This window comes from Euprymna scolopes, chromosome 46, assembly GCF_053919585.1.
Source record: "Euprymna scolopes isolate OS-2025 chromosome 46, ASM5391958v1, whole genome shotgun sequence".
Taxonomy (NCBI): Eukaryota; Metazoa; Mollusca; class Cephalopoda; order Sepiida; family Sepiolidae; genus Euprymna; species Euprymna scolopes.
In genome coordinates this window covers 946,184-971,989 of record NC_136527.1, presented here as the reverse complement: position 1 = coordinate 971,989, position 25,806 = coordinate 946,184, and the positions used below count along the sequence as shown (strand labels likewise).

At 36.1% G+C, this 25,806-nt stretch overlaps 1 protein-coding gene and 1 pseudogene across 1 annotated transcript in view; one reads left to right on the top strand and one right to left on the bottom strand.

Annotated features, from left to right (window-relative positions):
• Positions 1-25,806, top strand: part of LOC145270883 (eukaryotic translation initiation factor 4 gamma 1-like) — a 138,552-nt gene that overhangs the window by 15,282 nt on the left and 97,464 nt on the right. The window lies entirely within an intron of this gene.
• LOC145271478 (5S ribosomal RNA) lies at positions 23,829-23,945 on the bottom strand (annotated as a pseudogene).

Sequence of the window (25,806 nt, the reverse complement as noted above, 5' to 3'; positions counted from 1 at the left end):
TTTCAATTTCCGATACTTATCGGATGAATTTCTGTATAAAACATATTGGTACTCGTGCAGAGAGTGATCCGTGCTGAAATAATGTTATTTAAAAAGCCATTCTTAACATGGGGAGGGAACGGTGTTTTGTATCTATTTACTTTAACCTTAAAATTAAAAAAAAAAAAAAAAAAAAAAACTTTAAACTTGGAAATACGATTTAAAAAATAGCGTGGATCACTCTCTGCATTAGAACCAACATATCTAAGAACACTGCCAGACATATAAATTAGTTTTGTATGAAATTTGCAAAAGATAGGCTCAGCCGTTTCGGAACCTGTAAAGAAGGAACTCTCTCTCTCTCTCACACACACACACACACACACACACACACACACACACACACAGTGATTTTATTTAATAGTAGATATATACTCCAATAAATTTGGGGTTTTTGTGTATTGATATTAATAACCCCTTTTTTTCTATTTATTTGAAAAGAAGATACAACTTTGTTATATATGATGAGCTGTTCCACAAGTTAATAAATTTACCGAATTAATTGCCATAACTAACGATTACTATATTGTCCAATTGACTACTGTACACTCTTTACCCTTATCCTCGAGTGGTCTCTGTGCCTTGATAAGTGGTTATGCCTATATAAAAAAAAAAAAATGGGTTGTGGAATTGCATTCATCTGAAAAAGATCTAGCTAATTTGCATATTCTTCTAAATTCTATCTATCTATATAAAAGTCAGGTACGTCCAAGGATGGAGTACTGTTGCCACATCTGGGCAGGAGCTGCTAGAAAGACTTATCCTGCCTTGACAGAGTTCAAAATAGACTTCGGAGCCTAGTAGGGGATGCCCTTTTCTCTTCCCTGCAACCTCTTTCCCACAGAAGAGACGTCTCTGCTTTATCGTTATTTTCATGGCAAGTGTTCGTCTTAGCTCCAATCTATGGTTTCCTCCTCGCCAAACTTTCACGGAAAACACCCGTCTAGCAATAAACACTATCAATAATTCCCCCCACTCTTTATCTGTGCCTAAACCTAAACGGAGATTCCATGAACAAAGCTTCTTTCTTAGAACTTCGCGCCTGTGGAACTCTCTTCCGTTTGCCTGTTTTCCATCTGACTACAATTTGGTCGTCTTCAAGTCCAACGTAAACAAATTCTTGATGAGCTGTCCCCTTAAGTAATCCAATTTACCAAATTTCCACTACTAACGATTACTACGATATTTGCCCATTGACGACTGTACACTCAATAATCCTTATACTCGAGTGGCCTCCTGGCCTTGATAAGTGATGATTCCTATGTACAAAAAAAAAAAAAAAAAAAAAATCTAGGGTTTGTATTACTGTACACATAGATTCGAAAAAGTTGTCAAAAAACAAATATATAACAAATAAATGTTATCAAAGGCAAGATAAGTTACTTTTCTACCTAACTGGATATATTTTTCGTGTTTTTATTCAATGTAACATGTTTATTCAGCTCGAAAAGCATACAGTGCTTACCGATGTATTGGAAAATTCAAAATGGCGCCCGACACTCTCTTTAAACGGTAAGTTCAGGAAAAGATGTTATAAATAATAAACCAGACAAAATACTGTTAGAAATTCGCTCATTATATGTTACCGTGACATAAGTTGACATATATTCAGTGTTTTTTAATAGCATTTTGTCTAGTTTATTATTTATAACACCTTTTCCCAAACTTACCATGTTAAAGAGAGTGTCGGGCGCCATTTTGAATTTTCCAATACATCGGTAAACGCTGTATGGTTTTCGAGCTGAATAAACATGTTACATTGAATAAAAACACAAAAATATATCCAGTTAGGTAGAAAAGTAACTTATCTTGCCTTTAATAACATTTATTTGTTATATATTTGTTTTTTGACAACTTTTTCGAATCTGTGTGTACAGTAATACAAACCCAAAATCTAGCTAATTTGCATATTCTTTTAAACATTCATTTTAATTAATTCCTTGTTAGTATTTTTCCCGTTTTCTTATGCACTGATCATCTTTAGTTAACTTTTACGTGTAATTATATTCGTGCAAATATTCTACACGGTTCACGTGTCATTTCACGTAAATGCGAGAATCGCAGACACAAGGAGGAGTCATAATTCTGGTAAATTTTTACTTGGTTTTCACCTTAACATTTTCCCGTATATACGTTTTCGGACATGCTGGAAATGAATATCGCATTTAAATTTTTCGCGAATAAGTACTTTTCCGGATATTAGGCATTTGTAATTTCTTGTGTTATTGCTGGTGGCCATCTTTGTACGCAGGCGCTTGCGCGTAGTTTCTCAGTGTTGCGCTGTTGCGTTTACGCGTCATTTTAAAGGAGAATTTTACTAATGCAGAAATTCGTTTACAGTATATAAAAAATTCTTGTCATAGCTTATATATATATATATATATATATATATATAGTTATCTAATCATAGCTTCCAATAATTGCTAGACGTTTTTGCAGGTACGCTTGTTCCCCCACCTCAAGTTTGTATGTGTGTGTGTGTATATATATATATATATATATATATATATATATATATATATATATATATATATATAGTAATTTATAAAATATATATAGTAATTTATAAAATATATATATATATATATATATATATATATATATATATATATATATATATAGTAATTTATAAAATATATATGGCGATTAAGCTACACTGAATATTCCGCGTTTCATCCACTCTCAGTCTTTATATATATATATATATATATATATATATATATATATATATATATATATATATATACTGTCTTTATTTATATACATATATGTGTGTGTGTACGTACGACTGTACGTGTGATTTGTTTTTTGTTTGCGATACTTTTTGAATGAGTTCAATTATTTATACGAAAGTGCATTTTTACCTAAATGCGAGTTTGGAATAATTTTCTCTTTGACCAATTTGGTACCCCCAAATGGGGAGCGGCGCGACATATATACATTGTTTCATATTTTAAACAATCTTATACAAGGAATAGTAGAATTTCTAATTTCGCAGTTAGCCGGAATAATTTCTGTAGCTTACGTGCCATAAGTACATCCTTCCTTTTTACGGCGCAATTTGTTTTTTTTTTTTTTTACGATATTTTTGTTTTTATTATTAGATGAAAGTATAGAATTGTTACAAAATATCCTTCCCCATGTTACGAATGGCTTTCTAAATGTTATTTCAACGAGGTAATATAGTACGTATATTTTTATACGATTATATATATATGTATATATATATAAAAAGGAAATCGACAAAAAATAACTAAAAACATGATGTGGTCAGATAATCGGGGACTATTTAATGTATTTGTAGGGGGTGCTCAGACTGAGCACTGCTCAGTTTCTAATGCATTTGTCTAGTAAATCGATCACTCATTTTAGAACCACTCGACGTTTTTTGGCCAAATTTCGCGAATTTACCCCCCCCCCCTCTCCAAAAGTTCAACCCTTATTTGGAATTTCGCTTTTTAAATATCCGGGAGGGGAAAAAGGTTAAACTGCATAAAAAGGGGCTAAATTCGCGAAATTTGGTAGACTAGTGTTTAGTCGATAATCGTCTATGGGGAAACAAAATAAAAAAAATAAATAAAAACGAAAATAACAAATACAGATGGGCCAAGCTTCTTCAGGTCCGCCACGTTTGTATTTCGGCACGGTAGGTAAACTGCAGAAGTAGCAAAATATGTATTGCTTTTGTAATCATCAAGGAAGATGGCCCTCCCCCCTCATTTTTTTTTTTAATATGGATCATTGGATCACAATCGCTATCACAATTCTTGGGGGAAAAAAATCACAATTTTTTTTTTATTTTTTTATTTCGACAATTGATTTATTTATTTATTGTATTATTATTATTATTATTATTATTATTAAAAACTAAAAAAAAAACAAAAAAAAAACAGACAAATGCGTCGAATAAAACGAATTCAACTTCGATTGCTAAAAAATGTGAAAAAAATGAAAAATTCTGAAATGAAAATTGTTTACGTTTTTTTTTATGACCGAATTGTCAGATATTTATCGTTTGTTTTTAATATATATATATATATATATATATATATATATATATATATATATATATATATATATATATATATATATATATATATATATATATATATATATATATATTATCTCACTGTGAAGATATGTTATTACGATTTATGTATTTTGTACACGTGTAGTTATGGATTCAATAATTTTCCTCTTTTTTTTGTCTCTCTCTGTCTCTCTCGTGTCAGTGTCTCTCTCTGTCTCTCGTGTGTGTGTAAGTGTCTCTCTCTGTGTCTCTCTCGTGTGAGTGTCTCTCGTGTGTGTGAGTGTCTCTCTCTCTCTCTGTCTCTCGTGTGTGTGAGTGTCTCTCTCTCTGTCTCTCTCGTGTGTGTGAGTCTCTCTCTTGTCGTTTATCTCTATATCAGAATCACACTTTTTCTTTTAAAAAAAATATAAAATTGAATCTCAAATAAAAACCCGCATCAGTCATCACTAACGACGATCAAAACATGTTCATGTGATATGTTAGATTTTGTATAAGGATCAAATTGAAAGCAAAACCCTATACCAAGATCAAATTTGAGTGTTTGAAATTCGAAAATGATTTTGTAGTCTTTAAACTCTCGACTAGAAAGCATTGTCTTGAATTATAAGGCAAAAGAAAAAGAAAAGTGGGAGTGTGAATAAAGTCTTGTTTGCTCTTGGGAAAACATGAGCTTTCTGCCATGCATCGTTTTATGTTTTTTTTTTTTTTTTTTTTTTTTTATACCGGCATGATGATGATGATGGTGGTGGTGGTGATGTGTATGTGTGTGGGAGAGTTGTGAAAGAGGATCGCCGCCACGATCTACCCACGGGGTAGATGTGCTGAAAAAGTAGGACATGATTTAAAAATAGGAGGACGTCTTCTTCACGTACATTGTACAAGGTCTACGCAAAAATGTTCAAGGTTTCCTTTTCTTTTTCTTTTAATAATCTTTATTGAAATAATTTCAGAGCGGTGGCGTTGCTGCTGCAAGCTGCACATGCCCAGTTCTGTGGGCACGTGTCCTAACACCCCCCCCCCATTTATTTATTTATTGTAAAATTTGGCGGACCTGTACGAGAGTGCCCCCTCTCTCTACAAAATGCGTTTTTTTTAATTTAATTTTTATTTTTCTATTTTTGTAAAATTTAGCGGACCTGTGCAAGACTGCCCCCTCCCAAAAATGCGTTTTTTTTTAATTTTTTTTTTAAATTTATTTATTTTTAACTTTTTTCTAACGATGATCATAGATTACAGATTTAACTACCATATATCGGTAGAAAAAATATCGATAAAAAATACATTTAATGACTTTTTAAAAAGGGGGTTCATTTTCACTTTATAACGTTCTACTTATTTGCTCCCTGACTTACTGTACATTTCTTCATTTGATTAAACATGGTGAGATTTCCGTAAATTCCCTTACAACAAACGGTAAAAAAATTAATTAAATTAAAAAATAAATAAAAATGTCTCCAACTGATCCCCGAAATATACTTTAAGTGTCTTTTTATACGAGTAGACCAGTAGTAGGCCATCCTTTTTTATTTATTTTTTATTTTTATTAATTATTAAAGTTACACAGAAAAATCTCACCTGTTACGTGACACGTCGATAAAGAAATGGACACAAAGTGAGGGAGTAAATAAGGAAAACATATAACGAGAAAGCGACCCCCCCCCCTTAAGTATGGTAATTGTTGGAAAAGTTAAAAAAAAAAAAAAAAAAAAAAAAAACGCATGGGAGGGGGTTCGCCTAAAATTGTATTTCTACACTATATTTTGTTCATCTCTATATAAATAAAATGAACTCATTTTTTCCCGTCTGATTTTGACCTTAATAGGATTAAAAATCAAGATATTTCATGCAAATATAATATGCACAAACGGCAGAACAATATCTGAGGTGTGTTATAGGCTTATTATTTCTCAAATTCCTCGATAATCTTAGATTTCTATACTTTTTCTGCTGAGAAGTCACGGCCAAAATCGGTTAAGATCAATGGAAGTGGTAAAATATTTTCTCTCTAATAAATTCCTCCTCCCCCTGCCACCACTTAACACCGTTTGGGGATCGTTCACAAGGAACAGTTGAGAAGAGAACACCGGTTTGGCTTCATAGTTCTTTCATGTGAAGTTATTTAAAATCACTAAACTAAGCTGCAGTGCTCTGTGGCGTAGTGGTTAGCGTGCTGGACAATTCACATTATATTTTCACGTTTGCGCCGACCTACCGTAGTCGTTTTTTTTTTTTTCCTAAACAACTGGAATGGACTTTTCTTGGTGGCCGAACTGTTAATGTTGCAGATGTTTTTTTGTTTTTTCACACTTTATTTTCCTACTTTTACTCATGACTCCGGGTTTGATCCTTCCTACTTACCTACCATAACATTTTTTAAAACTCCCCCCGCCCCTCCCGTCCTGGAAACAAACACTCGGGCAACGCTGGGTACCCCCGCTAGTACTGTAATAATTCACTGCTTATTGATAACATATCTTTAAGGGCACTATGTAGGGAGTTGAGCAGCGAGAGAATTCCAAAGTCTATCAGTTTGAGGAAAGAAACTATTTGAGTAAAAGGCTTTACAGTGCTGGGGTGGGATTTTGCTGGGGGGGTACAAATCCTTCAAGTTCGTCAGAGCATGTTCCATTAAGATACTTGTGAAATAGGCACATTTTGGCGATGGGACAGAGGTTGGGGTTTGGTTGCTAGTGTGGGACCTATTAGGTTAGCGGCTCATGTTTTAAACCTGTTTAAGAACGAGAGACTCATGGTAGATGCACTAGCAGTATCAGAAGTCGCCATTACAAAGTAGTGAATAAACATTTGATTAATTAGACTATGTTTCGAAGTTTATAACGAAATGAAAATATAATTTCAATGCCTATTTTTTTTTTTTTTTTTTTTTTTTTTTTTTTTTCAATAAAATGAGCAAAGACCAAATTTTAAAATAATAAAAGGTTTAATCGAAAAATATACAATATATTTTTTTTTTTTCATCGGTTTTCTTTAAAAAAAACATTTTGCAAAATTCAACAAATTTTAACTTAATCCAAATCTAATAAATATATATAAATGGCAAAAAATCACTTACCTATAAAAAAATACTAAGCAATGGGTGCTTCCATTCTTCATTTATAAGAATTTGTCCATATTTATATTTTATATTCCATGTACTTTTTAAATAAAGGAATTTTTTAAAGCAAGGGTCCCAGAAAACCACACATATCTGAGGTGAAAAAATTAATTATTTTCATTTTAATAGACATTTCAAAATGGGGGGGGGGGTAAATTTAAAAAAAAAAAACGCTTGTCTTGAATATTATATTCGGTTTATTGGAAAGAGCATAAAATTTCATATTGAACCTGAAAATATCGTAAAATTGAACTAATAGAAAAAAAAAAAACCCAAAGAAAACGGTGCTAATGCAGAGAGTGATCCGCGCTATTTTTTAAAATCGTATTTCCATGTTTAATTAAAGTTTTGATATGTTGTTTTTTATTCAATTGTAAGGTTAAAGTACAGAATAGGTACAAAACACCGTTCCCTCCCCATGTTAAGAATGGCTTTTTAAATGTTATTTAAGTATGGATCACTCTCTGCATGAGTACCCAAAATGCTTTCAGGTAGTCTATCATTAGCCATGGCAATCAGAGGTTGAGAAGGTTTTTTGTAATAAAGGAAAAAAAGCTAAGTCTTGGCAGCATATTTTTTAATTTGATATTAATTTCTATAAAACACACACTTCGCAGTACAGACTAGAAAAAAAATGGTAAATAGATGACAAAAGAATTATAATTTGATAATAAATTTAATTAAAATATTAATAAAACTGAATTACATATGGATATAAAATTTAGATGAAATCAACAATTGGTATAACTAGTTTTGTATAAAATTAAATATATAGACATAACATATATAGACATGCGAAACGCTTTTTTTGTCGGCCTTTAAAAAAACGGTTTAAAATAAGTTAAAACACCAAAACTTTATCAGTTAGATAGAGTAGCCTATCTGGCCTTTGGGGGCCTTCAGGCCAAGATCACAGTGTAGTATCTGTTCTGATGCTACACTTCACCTTTTCTGTCCTTGGTCAGTGGAGGAGAAATCTTTCATGACTGAGACAATTTAAATTTTTTGTTCCTATCAAGAGTGCCCCATTTTGAGGAGCTGGATTTTCTCCACGTTAAAAATCGACCTTGTGTCCAACTCTGCCCTCGTGGGGAGGCAAGTAAATAGGAACATTTGTTTCTTTTTTTTTTTTTTTTTTTTACCACAGATTTTTTTTTTTTTATCTAGGCTAAACAAAGTTTTAATAAAAATAAACCTGAAGAGGTCTCCAGTGCACTATATATTTTGATGCACAAATGATTGAATTTCAATTGAAATGTTTTCGATTATACTATGAATAAATTTTGCGTTTTGTTTTGACATAATCACAACGAATGATAAACAAATTTTGTTTCAATTCTATTTCATTTCTAAACAAATGTTTGAAAACACGTTTTTTGTTTTTAGTTGAAATATTCTTTCTGAAGATGAGAATGACTAAGGGGGGGGGGGAATACCAGAAACTCCTGATGTGACGAAAATGCTCCCTCCCAGAACACAGTCGAACATTTTGTGAATTTGCTTAAACTCAAAATATTTTTTCTTTTCTTTTTTTTCTTTTTTTTTCTTTTTTTTTTCTTTTTTTTTCTTTTTTTTTCTTTTTTTTTCTTTTTTTTCTTTTTTTTCTCTTTTTTTTCTTCTTTTTTTTTCTTTTTTTTTCTTTTTCTTTTTTTTTTTTTTTTAAATTACATTTTCACCCCAAACAAGGCACATTGCCACTTTGGTGTAGGGGGCTACTATCAGGGACATAAGCTACTAGGGTACTATGTGGGGAGTTAGGCAGCAAGATGTCAGTTCACGTTACACTTGAACTTCTGCATGTCAGTACAGTTGAGGAAGCGGGGACTCTGAAGAGAATTCCAAAGTCTAGCGGTTCTGGGGAAGAAACTACTGATCTCTATGTAGGGGTGGGATTTAGCTGCTTGTCTGGTTTGTCGGGGGTATTTACATCGAGGGGGCACAAGTGCTTGCAGTTCCTCAGAGCATTCACCATTAAAATACTTGTAGAACAGGCAGAGGGATGCAACATTTCGTCAATAGGACAGAGGCTGAAGCTTAGATGACAGTTCATGACCTATCAGGTTGGTGACTCTCTTTTGAACCTTGTCTAGGAGTGAGAGACTAGTAGCAGATGCACCAGCCAAATTATGACAACAATACTTCGTAGATGGGCGAATGGTGGCCTTATAGAGGTACAGGATACTTTCGGGCGTTAGTAGCTTTCTAGCACGGTAGAGAGAACCTACCTTCTTCGCAACGGTCCTGGTAATACTCTCAATGTAATTGCTCCAACTCTTGCTTCCTGTGAACGTTAGGCCAATGAGTTTAAAAGAAATTTTGGCTATTGGTGGTAGAGAAGGTTTCTTGTAATTATTGAAGAAAATAAGTTTAGTCTTGGCAGCATTGAATATGACCATCCATTTTTGTCCCCATTCCACTTGTGTGTGTATATATATATATATATATATATATATATATTAGTCAGGTGGCGGCTACACCTTTTTCTGGAGTGGACGCAGCAGAGAGGCTGGCGTGGGCTTTGCCATCAAGACTGAGCACGTGAGGAAGCTGGTCAGCATCCCGGATGGCATCAATGACCGGCTGATGAAGATGCAACTCCCGCTCAGCAAGGCAAGAACCGCCACACTGATCAGCGCCTACGCACCAACCATGACTAACCCCAAAGATACCAAGGACCAGTTCTATGAAGATCTGGAAAGCCTCATCTCCGCTGCTCCGTAGAGAGAGAAGCTCATCGTCCTCGGCGACTTCAATGCCCGCGTTGGCACGGACCATTTCACTTGGGACCGGGTCCTTGGCCACCATGAAGTGGGCAAGTGCAATAGTAACGGCCTACGGCTGCTCAGCTTTTGCGCTGCACACGACCTTTCAATCACCAACACCATGTTCCGCCTACCCACCTGTAGCAAGACGTCGTGGATGCACCCACGCTCCCACCACTGGCATCTGATCGACTACGTCATCATCAGGGCAAGGGACAAGAGAGACGTAAGGTTGACCAAGGTTGTGTGTAGTGCCGACTGTTGGACAGACCACCGCCTGATCATATCCAAAATGTGCCTCTACATCCAACCCAAGAGGCGGCCTCAGGGCCAGAAAGTCACAAAGTGCCTTGACGTAGAAAAACTTAAAAGTCCAGATGTCATCCATCCAGGAAGCAATCAACGACAAGCTGTCTGTCCCCCTCACCATCTCAGACACTATTGAAGATCAGTGGGCACACCTCAGAGACTCCACCTACTCCATCGCTCTCAAAATCATTGGACCCAAGCAAAAGAAGCACCAGGACTGGTTTGATGAAAATGACTCTGAGATTCAACCCCTCCTGGAGGAGAAACGCCAACTTCTCCGTGCACATCAGAGTGACCCCAAGTGCTTCGCAAAGAAAGCTGCCTTCATCAACATCCACAGCAAGGTGCAGGCCAGACTCCGCTCCATGCAGGATGCCTGGCTCAGCGCCAAAGCAGATGAGATCCAGGAGCATGCCGATAGCCATGATATGAGGAAGTTTTACGATGCACTGAGGGCTGTCTACGGTCCCCAGTCCTCTAGCTCCTCCCCCCTGCTTAGCTCCGATGGAACAACTCTCTTGAATGACAAAAAGCAGATTCTTGATAGATGGGCGAAGCACTTTAACAGCGTGCTAAACCGACCATCTTCCATCAACAATGAAGCCATCGACCGACTACGCCAGGAGCCTATCAACGAGGAGCTCGACATCCCACCCTCGTCAGAGGAAGTAAGCAAAGCCATCAAGCAACTTTCCTCTGGGAAGGCCCCTGGCCCCGACTCAATTCCAGCAGAAGTATACAAATCTGGTGGACCTACACTGCTTGTAAGACTGACAGAACTCTTCCAATCCATGTGGGAGAGTGAAGAACTACCCCAAGATTTTCGTGATGCTACTATTGTTCACATTTACAAACGCAAGGGAAATCGTCAATCATGTAACAACCACCGCGGGATATCCCTTCTTTCCATCGCCGGGAAAATCCTGGCCCGCGTCCTTCTCAACCGCCTGCTGGTGCACCTTGAAGATGGTCGTCTTCCCGAGAGCCAGTGTGGCTTTCAAGTGGGCCACGGGACGACTGATATGATCTTTGCTGCACGCCAACTGCAGGAGAAGTGTTTCGAGCAGCACCGGGGCCTCTACACCACATTTGTCGACCTGACCAAGGCCTTCGACACTGTTTGCCGAAATGGCCTCTGGCGGATCATGGAAAAATTTGGTTGTCCAGACAGGCTCATCGCCATTGCCGGGCAGTTCCATGAGGGCATGACCGCTCGTGTCCTGGATGACGGCGACCCCTCAGAACCCTTCCCTGTGACCAACGGGGTCAAGCAGGGCTGTGTCTTAGCCCCGACGCTCTTCAGCATGGTTTTCTCTGCCATGCTCCAGGACGCTTTCAAAGACAGTCACTCTGGCATTGTCATCAAGTACAGATGTGACGGGGAATTGTTTAACATCAGGCGAATGCAGGCAGTCACGAAAGTGAGGGAAACCATCATCAGAGACCTTCTCTTTGCCGATGACTGTGCCCTTAATGCCCCAAATGAGATAGAGATGCAACGTCAAATGGACGGATTTTCCACCAGTTGTGACAACTTTGGTCTCACCATCAGTACAAAGAAGACAGAAGTTATGTACCAACCCGCCCCAGGAGATGCATACCATGAACCCGGCATCACTGTCAAAGGACAGAAGATCCATGCTGTGGAGCAATTCACCTACCTTGGCAGCACCCTCTCCCACACCGCCAACATTGACATTGAGGTTAACCATAGGATCTCCACAGCGAGCAGTGCATTTGGAAGACTTAGAGACAATGTGTGGAAGAGGAGAGGCATTACACTCGCAACCAAACTGAAAGTATACCGAGCAGTCATCCTTACAACCCTACTCTACGCCTGTGAAACTTGGACGCCATATAAAAGAAATGAAAAACAGCTAAATGGCTTCCACCTCAGATGCCTCCGTAATCTTCTCAACATCCGCTGGCAAGACAAAATTCCTGACACAGAAGTCTTGAAGCGTGCGGGGCTCCATACCATCACCACCATAATCCGCAAAACCCAGCTCCGGTGGGCAGGCCATGTCTATCGCATGCACGACAGCCGAATCCCCAAACAACTTTTCTATGAGGAACTCAGCCAGGGAAAGCGGAATGCAGGAGGCCAAAAGAAACGATATAAAGACTGTTTGAGAACCTCCCTCAAAGACTTTGATATCAGCCCCCAGTCTTAGGAGAGTCGCGCTGCTGAACGTTCGGCCTGGCGTTGTGCCATCAGCCTAGGAGCTGACAGGGCAGAGAATCAACGCATGACACACGACCAGCAGAAGCGCAAGAGGAGGAAGGAGAGAGCTGCCGGTTCACAGCCTGCTGATACCGCCTTCACGTGTCCAGAGTGTGGAAGAGTCTGCCGAGCACAGATTGGCCTCATCAGCCATCTCAGGACCCACAAACCCCCGACGCCGAACTGAATGATACCTTGGTCATCGTCGACTTTGACGGACGAGCAAGAATATACATATATATATATATATATATATATATATATATATATATATATATTCGATACTCCTGGTTTTGTCCACACTGACCAGGTTTGTGAAAATCCATGTTTCGTTTTTATAAAACAATGCTTGTTTATGATAAATATAACATTCTACGCAGCAAATAGATTCCATGCATACACACCAGACATTCTACATGATTTATACTTGCATAATATTTGCGTATATATTTTTGTTTAAAAAATTTTGCCTGCCAAATCTGTCAGTTTTTGGTCTACAAACATGAAACTTAATATATAGGATATCTGAATAGCTGCGGAAAATCTGTGCAAAAGTGTGGAAGTTCTGGAAAATGAAATTTTCCAGGTGAAGATCGAACATCGGTATTACGAATATGCATGCATAACGTAATAGCTATTGATTCTTGTTTTAATTTTTAGCCTTGCAGCAAACATGTCTTCATAGCTCAGGCATTAACATCAAAGGAAAAAGTAAATGGTAAACTAAACGTTTTGGTTTCAATTCTTTGATGGCGCACAAGTAATTTATCTTTTTTTTTTTTTTAACTTTTTAAATCATTACTATGTATTGGGTCCAATATATATGTATATATATATATATATATATATATATATATATATATATATATATATATAAAAGCGAAAATGTGTGTATGTATGTTCGTTTTTTTGTGTATGTCCAAGAAGGGCTTTTTTCCGAGAAGCGGTCAGTTGGTTCACAACTTCTTAAAACTTTTTATATCACATATAAATCATAATATCTATGAGTTAACAACGGAGGTCGCCTGTTTATTTAATTTGCTCGACTTTGAAAAGATAAATATTCAACATTTTTCGCTGCATGTGGATTAGGCCTTTTCATATAATACAAGCAGAACTAATTTTGGCGGTATTTTTCCAGTCGCAATCGCTGGAAATGTCAGAAAACAATCAGCTTTGATCAATGTGGAAATTTTCCTTGTATCAGACAATTGCTATTCAATTTGGACAATCCCCTTTTTATGGGGGGTTGGTCCCCCCCCCCCCAACATCTTGGGAAAATAAAAATAAAAAAAAGCGTTCCTGCAGCAAATAAAATAAAAAGTAGCTCCAGTTCCTGCAGCAAATAAAATAAAAAGTAGCTCCAGTTCTCTCCAAACTCTACAACAAATGTCTTAATGAAGCTTGCTTTCCGGGCTGTTGGAAAACTGCTTCTGTTGTACCAGTATTCAAGAATTCTGGCGAAAGGACAGACCCATCAAATTATCGCCCCATTAGCCTCCTCTCACTTTTTGCCAAAATATTTGAGACCATAATTAACCATGCTCTAGTCCATCATCTTACAGATGCTAAACTACTGACTGACAAACAATATGGATTTAGACGAGCCCGTTCCACAGCAGACATCCTCACTGTGATCTCTGAACGTATATACCATTCACTGGACAAAGCGGGGGAAGGCAGAGCGGTAGCTCTAGATATATCTAAGGCTTTTGACAGGGTATGGCATGAGGGTCTCCTCAGTAAAATCAGATCATACGGTATCACTGGTAGAATACTTAACATAATTAAATCCTTCTTAGATAAGAGAAAAATCCAGGTAGTCCTTGACGGTCGCACATCTAAACAATATGATATAAATGCGGGAGTGCCCCAGGGTTCTATCCTTGGACCTCTATTGTTCCTGATATTCATAAATGACCTCCCCGACAACATTGCCTCTGAGATGGGTATATATGCTGATGACACTACACTCTATGGCAGACACGACAGGAAGACGAATGAACACATTTCTAAAGAAATGGCAGAAACACTAGAGGAAGACCTCCAATCTGTAGTGGAATGGGGACAAAAGTGGTTGGTCGCATTCAATGCTGCCAAGACTAAACTAGTTTCATTCAATAATTACAAGAAACCCTCTCTACCACCCATAGCAATGGCCAACGACTCTTTATCTGAGAGTCCATCTTTCAAACTCCTTGGCCTAACGTTCACAGGAAACATGAGTTGGAACAATTACATTGAAGGCATTGCCAGGGCCGCTGCAAGAAAGGTGGGCTCTCTCTACCGTGCTAGAAAACTACTAACACCCGAAAGTATCCTGTACCTCTATAAGGCCACCATTCGCCCATGTATGGAGTATTGCTGCCACATCTGGGCTGGTGCATCTGCTACTAGTCTCTCGCTCCTTGACAAGGTTCAAAAGAGAGTCGCAAACCTGATAGGCCCTGAACTGGCATCTAAGCTTCAGCCTCTGTCCCATCGACGAAATGTTGCATCCCTCTGCCTTTTCTACAAGTATTTTAGTGGTGAATGCTCTGACGAACTGCAATCACTTGTGCCCCCACGACGCGAGCACCCTCGACAAACCCGACAGGCTACTAGATCCCACCCCCACACTGTAGAGGTCCCTAGATGTAAAAGATCTTTTTACTCCAATAGTTTCTTCCCCAGAACCGCAAGACTCTGGAATTCCATTCCAGGTCCCTGCTTCCCCAACAGTACTGACGTGCAGAAGTTCAAGTGTAATGTGAACCGACACCTTGCTGCCCAAATCCCTACATAGTACCCCAGTAGTTGTTGCCCCTGATAGTAGCCCCCTACACCAAAGTGGCAATTTGCCTTGTTTGGGGTGAAAATGTAATAAAAAAAAAAAATAAAATAAAAAATACTACCCCGCAGTCAAAGACCTCATTAAGTCATTAAAACGTGCACTTGCCAATTCTAAATAATTAAATAAATTCAAACCTGTTTCCGTTAGTATTAGATTAACGTTGCATGGTTTTTTTTTTTTTTTTTCCACACTTTAGTTTCCAACTTTGCCTCAAGAGTTCGGGTTCGATCCTCATACTTACCTACCAAAATTTTTTTTACCCCCCCCCCCAAGGACACAAACACCCGAGTGTTTTGATTTACCCAAAACCACACACACCACCAAACAATAAGGCAATGCTGGCTATTAATTAACCCCCCCCCCCTCCGCCGCTATTATATATATATAAAGGCAAAACGGTTGTGCGCGTTTTTGTATGTCCAAGAAAGGTGGGGGTGGGGGCTTCTTGGGGGAGGGGCTACTTTTTTTTTAACAACTTTTTGTCTACTCTCTAGATTATAATATGTATGATTTTTTTTTAACAACTTTTTATATACTCCCTAGATTATAATATGTATGATTTTTTTTTTTAACAACTTTTTATATACTCCCTTGATAATATGTATGATTTGCGAAACGACGTCGTCTCTACATTTATTTTGATAAACTTTTAAAAAATTCCCGCTATTCCGTCCTTTCGTGTCTTTGTTCGTCTTTTTCGTATAAATAAAGCGAAAGTCATCGAAGCAAAGCCGTCAGCAGCCTTTCGTGCCAGGACGTCTTGAAAGCAATTAGCTTTGATCAATGTGGGGGAAAACTCTTCATATCAGACAATTGCTATTCATTTGAGAGTCCCCCCCCCCTTTTTCAGGGGGAGCTTCATTTCCCTAACATCGTGGGGAAACAAATAAAACGACAGGAAGCATGAATCTTAACTGGCCTTCAGCCAACGTTCATTTCTATGCCTGCATGATTGACATCGCTTAATTTGAACGCTTTTCACTTCCTGCGGCGTAGCAGTAAGATGTCAGGTTTTCTTTTGCGCCTTCGCGCACACCTCCAAACATCTGGCCCCCCCCAACCCCGCCAGTATAATAATAAATAAACATGAAATCCGCATTAACCAAAATATCATATTGAAGCGTATTTTATGACTGGGCAATGCCGAGCGGCCAGCTAGTGTGTGTGTGTGATATATATATATATATATATATATATATATATATATACTCGGCCAGCTAGTGTGTGTGTGTATATATATATCTCTATATATATATATATATATATATATATATATATATATATATATATTCAAGCAAATATTATTAAATGTAACGGAGACGCTTTGCTTTATGATTCTTTTTAATTTTTCGATTTTCCATATAATTTTTTTATATCAGAATCAAAAATATTAATAAAAGTCCCCTGTCACGGGTGCTCGTGACTGCAACAACCAGGGAACTTTTATTAATATTTTTGATTTTGATATAAAAAGATTTGCTTGAATGAAAAAATGCTGCCTAAATATACCAATTTCATATATATATGTATATATATTTATTGCATGCGCAGAGACACACATAAATTTTACAGAGTGTCTGTTGCAAAATGATCCCCTACTTCATGTCCAAAGATCGTTATTGATCAGCCATTTCTTGACCAGATAGCGTAAGACCAGATTGAAAAACAAAATGTTTTAAATTCCGTATCGGCTGTATGCTTTGAGAAAATTTGTTCTTGTCAGTTTGTGAAAAGGATGGAATGGTGTTTTGTTTGTTATCAATTTCAGGTCATTTGTTGGTACTGAGGGTAGGGGGGAACACATGTTCGATTCACAGCTGATAGAAAGGACCGTGATTGTGAAAACAGCTGTGCTCGCTGTGACAAGTTAGAATCGATAGCACTTTAGAATTTAGAGTGAAGTAATAAATTTCAAATGAAAACTAGCCGACACATAATCCGTTGGGTTTCTATTTAATAGTTTAGAGTAATTTAGCATCAGATTGCCTCTAACAGGGTTCGCACAAACGTGACAGGGTTCGCACAAACGTGACAGGGTCCTTGAATTTTTACTTTTGCCTTGAAAAGGCAATATTTCTGATATTGTCTTGAAAAATCCTTGAAGATATGGAAAATTTCTTGAAAATTTTCTTTGTCAAGTAAAAAAAAATATCGAAATATTCAAAATAAAATCCCATCTGCATAAAGAAAGTTGGGGTTTTTGGGGGGGGGGGGTATTTATAACGCCCAACACTACTCCTCTCCCCTTGTGTCCACCTCCCACATCAAATTATAAATCAAACAAAAATAGAGGGAGATTTGAAAAAAAAAAAAAAAAAAACTTGGCCGGTTATTTCCCTTTATCACAAAACTACCCAAGGTTGTGATAAAGTTAAAAAAAGATAAATAACTCGTGCGCCATCAGAGAATTGAAATCAAAACGTTTAGCTTACCATTTACTTTTTCCTTTGATGTTAATGCCTGAGCTATGAAGACATGTTTGCTGCAAGGCTAAAAATTAAAACAAGAATCAATAGCTATTACGTTATGCATGCATATTCCTAATACCAGTGTTCGATCTTCATTGTGATGAAGGGACATAACCGGGCAAGTTTTTTTTGTTTTTCAAATCTCCCTCTATTTTTGTTTGATTTATAATTTGATGTGGGGGGGGGGGGCACAAGGGGAGAGGAGTAGTGTTGGCCGTTATAAATACCCCCCCCCCAACTTTCTTTATGCAGATGGAATCCTGCAATGTAATTGTAAAAATAAAATTAAAAAAAACAAACTTATCTATTGTACCGATTATCTTTAAGCGATTAAGATTCCATCATAGTTTCACCCAAAGATATGGAAAATTTCCTGAAAATTTTCTTTGTCTAGGAAAAAAAAATGTCGAAATATTCAAAATAAAATCGGAATAAATAGTTTGAAATTATTTTTTTTAAGTATTGATAAAAATACCGTTAAAATATTTTTTAAATATTGAAAATAAAATCGAAATACATTGTTGTGAAATTGTGGATACAACCTTGGGTAGTTTTGTGATGAAGGGACATAACCGGACAAGTTTTTTTTTTTTTTTTTTTCAAATCTCCCTCTATTTTTGTTTTATTTATAATTTGAAGAGGGGGGTGAGCACAAGGGAGAGTAGTGTTGGCCGTTATAATTACCCCCCCCCCCCCAACCCCAACTTTCTTTATGCAGATGGGATCCTGCAATGTAATTCTAAAAATAAATTTAAAAAAAACAAAAAAAAACATATCTATTGTACTGATTAGTTCAGTGGGAATATTCGGACGAATGTTGTTTATTTCTCTTGTCTTACATTTGTGATCGGAGTTTTTGGCTTTTTGTGAACATATGGGAAAAAATACACATGCGTAGGCGAACGATTTTTCTTTTTTATTATATAAGAATTAAGATTTTCTCATAAAAAGTCACTATGCGTTTGTCGCATGCAATTATGTCCCAAAAAAGAATTTTAATACGTAAATTTGTTTTTTATGTGTATTCTTGGTATAAAAATCTATATATTAATACGATGGTGTGTTATTTTGTGTGTCACATTTATATCTCCTCCTTCCGAGTGACTGTTGTTTGTTATGACCTTCTATTTCATGTAATAATAATTTTACCAAGAGTTTTGGTTTTGATTCTAGCTAAAGGTTGTATCGGTTGGTTTCCTAGATGTAAATCCAATGAAACTCGATTGATTATTAAAGAGTGATCAATGCAGGACAGAGCTGGTATATTTAGATGTATAATAAACAGACATATATATATATATATATATATATATATATTGGTCAGATGGACTGGTCATGTTGTCCGAATGCCGGATCTCCGCCTCCCAAAAGATTTTCTACTCTCAGCTTGTTGAGGGAAAGCGTGCCCAGGGTGGCCAAAAGATGAGGTATAAGGACAACATCAAAGCAAATCTAAAGCGGTTTCACATGGACCTTGAGACATGGGAGGACGTGGCTGGGAGCAGGTTGGCATGGAGGAGCGCTGTCCACAAAGGTGCTGCGCTTTATAGTAGTGACCTAAATCAAGCTGCTGAGGATAAACACAAGCACAGAAAGGACAGATTATCAACCAGACACACCCAACCCCACCCCACCACCACTACCTTTATCTGCCCAAATTGCACAAGACAAATTGGGTCTAGGATTGGGCTCTATGCTCACCTGAGGACCCACAGAAGCCACAACGGAGGACAGTCTTACTCGAACACGAGTGACCGCCGATGATGATGATATATATTAGTGATGGGACGATTCCAATATTTTTCCAGATTCCGATACAGTTACTGATTCTTTATAAATCTCTCGATATTTAACTATAGAGTTATTTTCCCCGATTTCTGTAAAAAAAAAAACGTTAAATATGCAGATCTTCTCCTAAACGTGAATTTACATTTGTAGATTTTAGCTTCACTAGTATTTTAAAATCAATAAATATTTATTATTTCATCATTTATTGGCAGCAATGGAAGATTTTTTTTTTTTTTTTAAATAAAATAAAAAAAGACAAAAAAATCGTTTGGCATCCAAAAAGTTGCCATCAATTTTTCTGATACCCCTAAATTTGTTGATTTTTTTTTTGATTCCTGATTCCGATTTCAATTAATCGTCACAACACACACATATATATATATATAATTATTTAATATAATAATCATTAAATACCTACAGACACTAGTGTTTCATCCTTTCGTTTGTTTAGTAGTAGCTCAATAGTGTATAATATTATAAGCCTTTAATTAGGATTATATCATGTTTATGTATACAGGGTGTCCGTAAAGTTACTATACAGTCTTATTGTTTTATTGTATTATATTTGTATTAATAGTTAATATTTATTTTTTACAGGTTTATTTAATCAAGCATGCCACGCAAGCTAACTTTGGAAGAGCGCAAATTTATTGTACTGTTAATATATTACAGGGTGTCTGTATAGTAACTTGTAAGACTGTATAGTAACTTTACAAACACCCTATATATATATATATATATATATATATATAGGGTGACCCCCCCCCCCCCAAAAAAAAAAAAAAACACGACATTCAATTGTTTTTCTGAGCATTTTACAGTCACTGGAGAAAAAAAAGGCCAAAGACCCTAGTGTTTTGATGTGATGTTTTGAATATAATGAACTAATTATGACCAAAGTTTCATTTCATTCGGACAAAAAAATATGTAAAAAAATACAAATATCAAGTAGCGTTTGTCGTTTTTCCACCGAATGCTGTACATTGTGAGTGAAAGTTAAATTATTTAAACAATAAAAAGAACAGTATACTTTTTTAAGTTTTTTTTTTTAATTTTTAACGGAGACATTTTAAAAAAAAAATATCTGAAGATATTAGAATGTTTATACGTTCAAGTATCAACGTAAAATTTGTTGTATATTTAGAATTACACTTATTTAAAAATAATATACAGAAAAATCTTTGACGTGCATACTTGTTATTTTCATGGCAAGTGCTCGTCTGAACTTCAATATATCGTTCCCCATCGCCAGACTTTCACGAAAAACACTCGTCTTGCCAGAACCACTATCAACAATTACCCACACTCTTTATCCGTGCCTACACCTAAACGTAGATTCCATGAACAAGGCTTCTTTCTTAGAACTGCTCGCCTTTGGAACTCTATTCCGTTTGCCTGCTTTACAGCTGACTATGATCTGATTGTCTTCAAGTCCAACGTAAACAAGTTCTTATTGAACCGTCCCCCTAAGTAATCCAAGTTATAAAATTCCCACTAATGTTTACTACGCTAAAATGACAATTAGCCCTTATCCTCGAGTGGCCTCTGGGACTTGATAAGCAGTGACCCCATGTAAAAAAAAAAAAGTTTAATAGAACAATATACTCTTTTTTTTTTTTTTTTTTTTTTTTTTTTTAACGAAGGCTGTTTAAAAGAAACATCTGAAGAAATTAGAATGTTTATACCTTCAAGTATCAACATAAAATTTGTTGTATATTTAGAATTACACTTATTTAAAAATATACAGAAAAATCTTTATAATGTATATACTCGTCACAGAACGAACATGTCATATTCTAAAAATCATATGGGTTTGGCTAATAACTTTTCTATTTGGCTAGTAAACAAAAATATTTAGTTGTCAAACGTCAACTAAAGATAAATTTGTCTGTAAGAGCCCTGATATATGAAATCTGTATCACATAAAATAGCATATTTAAGCATATTTTACAACCAGGCTATGCCCAGCGTCCCTGAGGATGATCAGATGGTCTTTTTTTTTTTTTTTTTTTTTTTACAGTTATCACCACTTATCAAGGCCCGGAAGCCACTCAGAAGTGTGGAGATTTGATGAAGTGTTTACTTAAGGGGGCGGTTCATTAGGAATTTGTTAACGTTGGACTTGAAGATATCCAAGTTGTAGTCAGGAGGGAAGCAGGCAGACGGAACAGTTCCACAGGCGTGCAGTTCTAAGAAAGAAGCTTTATTCATGGAATCCGCGTTTTGATTTAGGCACATATATAGAGTGGGGGAAATTTTTCACAGTGGATTCAGCTAGACGGGTGTTTTACGTGAAAGATTGGCGAGGGGGGGGACCAGAGATTGGAGTTCAGACGAGCACCTGCCATGGAAATAACGATAAAACAAGGATAGGCTCGCAACGTCTCTTCTGTGGGAGAGAGGTTGTAGGGTAGAGAAAAGGGCATCCCCCACTAAGCCACGAAGTCTATTTTGTACTCTGTCAAGGCAGTATAGGCTGTTTTTAGCAGCTCCTGCCCAGATATGGCAACAGTATTCCATCCTTGGACGTACTTGGCTTTTTGCATCAGTAGTGAGATATCTTCTGGAGCGGTTTCGACAGACGGAATATGTTATGTGCAGGCGAGAAACGCACAGATAACAAAAGTGGGCAATTTTATTCGAGAAAGCGTAACATATTTGATTTCCAAAATCTCTTATATATGCCTAAAGGTCGATGTAAAAAAATTTAAAAAATATCAAGTGACAATTGTCGTTCTTCCACCGAACGTGTCATATATATATATATATATATATATATATATATATATATATATGCATAGATCATCGTATAACGATTTGATCACTCTCTGACTGACGTAAATGAACATTTAAAATTAAGATGTTTAAATTCAACGTTATTTCACGCGGTTAATGGTAGCCGAATGGATTAGGTCTTCGCTAATCGAGCCAGAGATGTCTCGTGATGCGGAGTTCAAATCGTTCGACTGGTATTAATCGTGACACCCTGTACTGAAGATTCCCGAAAGGATGAAACACTAGTGTCTGTAGGTATTTAATTATTATAGTAAAAAATAATTGTGTGTGTGTTAAATGTCCACATATGCTTCTAGGAAAGTGATTTAGAGATGAGGTTTTTTTGAAGCATGAAAAATGATGTTACTTTTTGTATTTAATATTTTAATTATTTTTTTATATTTAAAGCGGACCTCTGCTCTTAGTCACAAAAAAGTATCAAAATGAAAAAGAAAACCGTTGAAAGAGCTGGAAATTTGTAGTGTGGACAGCGTTTATTCCTAGCAATCATGTTCGAAAAAGTTCACATGAATATATATATATATATATATATATATATATATAATATATATGGCACTGTTGAAATAAATACTTTGTTTACGCATAAATTTATACTTTCGTATATTAATTTATGATTAAATGAAGTAATCATATATATATATATATATATATATCTTCCACACCCAATCTCAACCTACTATTTTCATTATTGTCTTTTGCCAAAAAATATTTTATTTTTTCAGATAAGATTTTCAAAGTTATCAAGTTATTATATACTTAATCTGACCAAATTGTTTTAATAGTAGAACTGATTTATCTTTCTCTTTTAAGTGTTGACGTCATGTCGTTAACCCCATCCCTCCCCATTTGCGGTAGATAAGATTAAACATATCAGCAAGTGCGTGGTGGGTTAAGTAGTCTGTCAATTGTAGATTCCAAGAAAAACTGTCATCATTCCAATATCTTCTAGGAATCTTATAGTAATCAACAGAAATTTTGCTCTCTTCAACCACCTATATCCATGACAAATAACACCCTACCTCATTCCCCCCCCCTCCGACAAATGAGGGAGTAGACCTACTTCTGTTTGTCTGTCTCTTCGTTTGTTTGCACTTTTCTCGATAAACACACTTTGGATTTAAAAAAAAAAAAAATTTTTTTTTAGTCATGGTGAAAGTAAATTTTTGCCAGAACAGGTTTTTCGGGATTCTTCCTCCCCTCCGTCGAGGGCATTATAGGGGGTAAAAATGTGAAAAAAAAAAAAATTTTTTTTAAGAAACACGCACATCTTAAAATATATATATAAAAGGCTTCCTTCAGTCTTGACAGACCATGGATACCCACTGCAAGGGTGCCTGTGCGTGAAATTTGTGTGGCAAGAGTTGCGCAATCTCCAACCACGCCTCTCCTGAGTCAACATTGTTGCATACCAGTGGCAAGTTGAGGTACAAGACGACTGGAAACAATGCCGAGATAAGCGGAGAGCACATACAGCGCCTAGAATTCCCAAATGGTCACCCATCTGGTATTAGCCAGGCTCAACGTTGCTTAACTTCGGTGATCTGACGAGAACCGGTGTGTCAACGTGATTATGCCATATATATATACATATTTTTTTTTTTTTTAAGATGTGCGTGTTTCTTTAAATGGCGATTGTATTTTGGTCTCTTTTAAAGTTTTCTTTTAATGGTTTATGTTTAAACTAACAACAAAAAAAAAAATCCTCAGTAATTAATTATGGCACTACGTTCAGTGTTCTTTAAAATATATATATATATATATATATATATATATATATATATATACACACACCATCACACACAAAGGATGGAACTCCAACCACCGATATCCATGACAAATAACACCCTACCTCAGAATTCTTCCTTCAAACTCTTCGGCTTAACATTCACGGGCAATATGAATTGGAACAAATACACTGGAGATATATTTTGAATACAAATACATTGTGAAAACTGCTGCAAAGAAGGTGGCAGGACACTACGGACAAACTTATCTTTAGTTGACCTTTGACAACTAAATACTTTCGTTTACTAGCCAAATAGAAAAGTTACTAGGCAAACCAACATGATTTTTAGAATATGACATCTTAGTTCTGTGACATCATAAAGATTTTTCTGTATATTTTTTATTAAGTGTAATTCTAAATATACAACAAATTTTATGTTGACACTTGAAGGTATAAACATTCTAATTTCTTCAGATTTTTTTAAACGGTCTTCATTAAAAGGTCCTAGATAAAAAAAAAGTATATTGTTCTATTAAACTATTATTGTTTAAATAATTTAGCTTTTATATATATATATATATATATATATATATATATATATATATAAAAGTTGAAAAGATATTTTTCACTCATTAGTGAGCTTTGGAAGATTGTCAGTGAAAGAAATACAATCGCCAAAAGATAAGCGTTTCATTATTTCTAGTCGCCACTTTGAACAATCACTTGCAAATGCGACTGTTTCACTCGCAATGTAAAGTCCTGGTATTACACCGAAATCAAGCGGAATCAGATCGTTACAGGAATGGTCTAATCTGTTGACTTTAGAGGCTGAGGATAAAAAATCCCTAGTCAATAATAAGCAAAAATAAATAAAATGAAATAAAATAAATAAGCAAACAAAAAGACATCAATATTTCTGTTCATTTGCTTAAAAAAAAAAAAATATATATACTAGCAGGGGTGCCCGGCGTTGCTCGGGTGTTTGGAGGTGTATGCTGTGCAAAAAAAGCAAAAAAACAAAAAAAATGGTTAATTTTTTAAAACTTTGACCCCTATTATGACCCCTTAAAATTTATTGTTTTGGGCACAAATCACTTTATTAAGTTAGATCCATGTTCAAGGAACCTAAATCTAAAATTTCAAGTGTCTAGACCCAAAATTGTCGGAGGAGTTTGGTAGAGTTCTTAAAGGTCAAATGGTTGAAATTTGACCCCTTAACAGCCAAATTTCTGGCTGACACCCGTCACATCGATTTTCCCAAATCTCAGTACCCAGTATTTCAAATTTCGAGTCTATAGACTAAAAATTGACAGTTATTGCGTAGGGAAATGTACACACACAGACAGACAGACAGACAGACACGTTCACTTTAATAGATATATATATATATATATATATATATATATATATATATATATATATATATAATTTGATAAAATTAAAGAAAAAATCGTTTTATTAGATGACAGCTAACCTCTAAACACTGGGTGAACAAATTACAAGATAAACAAGTAAACAAATGAAAAATAACGGTACCCCCCCAACCACCCCATGTTAAGAACGGCTCTATATACAATCGCCAAAAGATAAGCGTTTCATTATTTCTAGTCGTCATTTTGAAAAATCACTTGCAAATGCGACTGTTTTACTTGCAGTGTAAAGCTCTGGATGAGCTCCCTCTATCGAGCTAGAAAACTACTCACACCTGAGAGTATT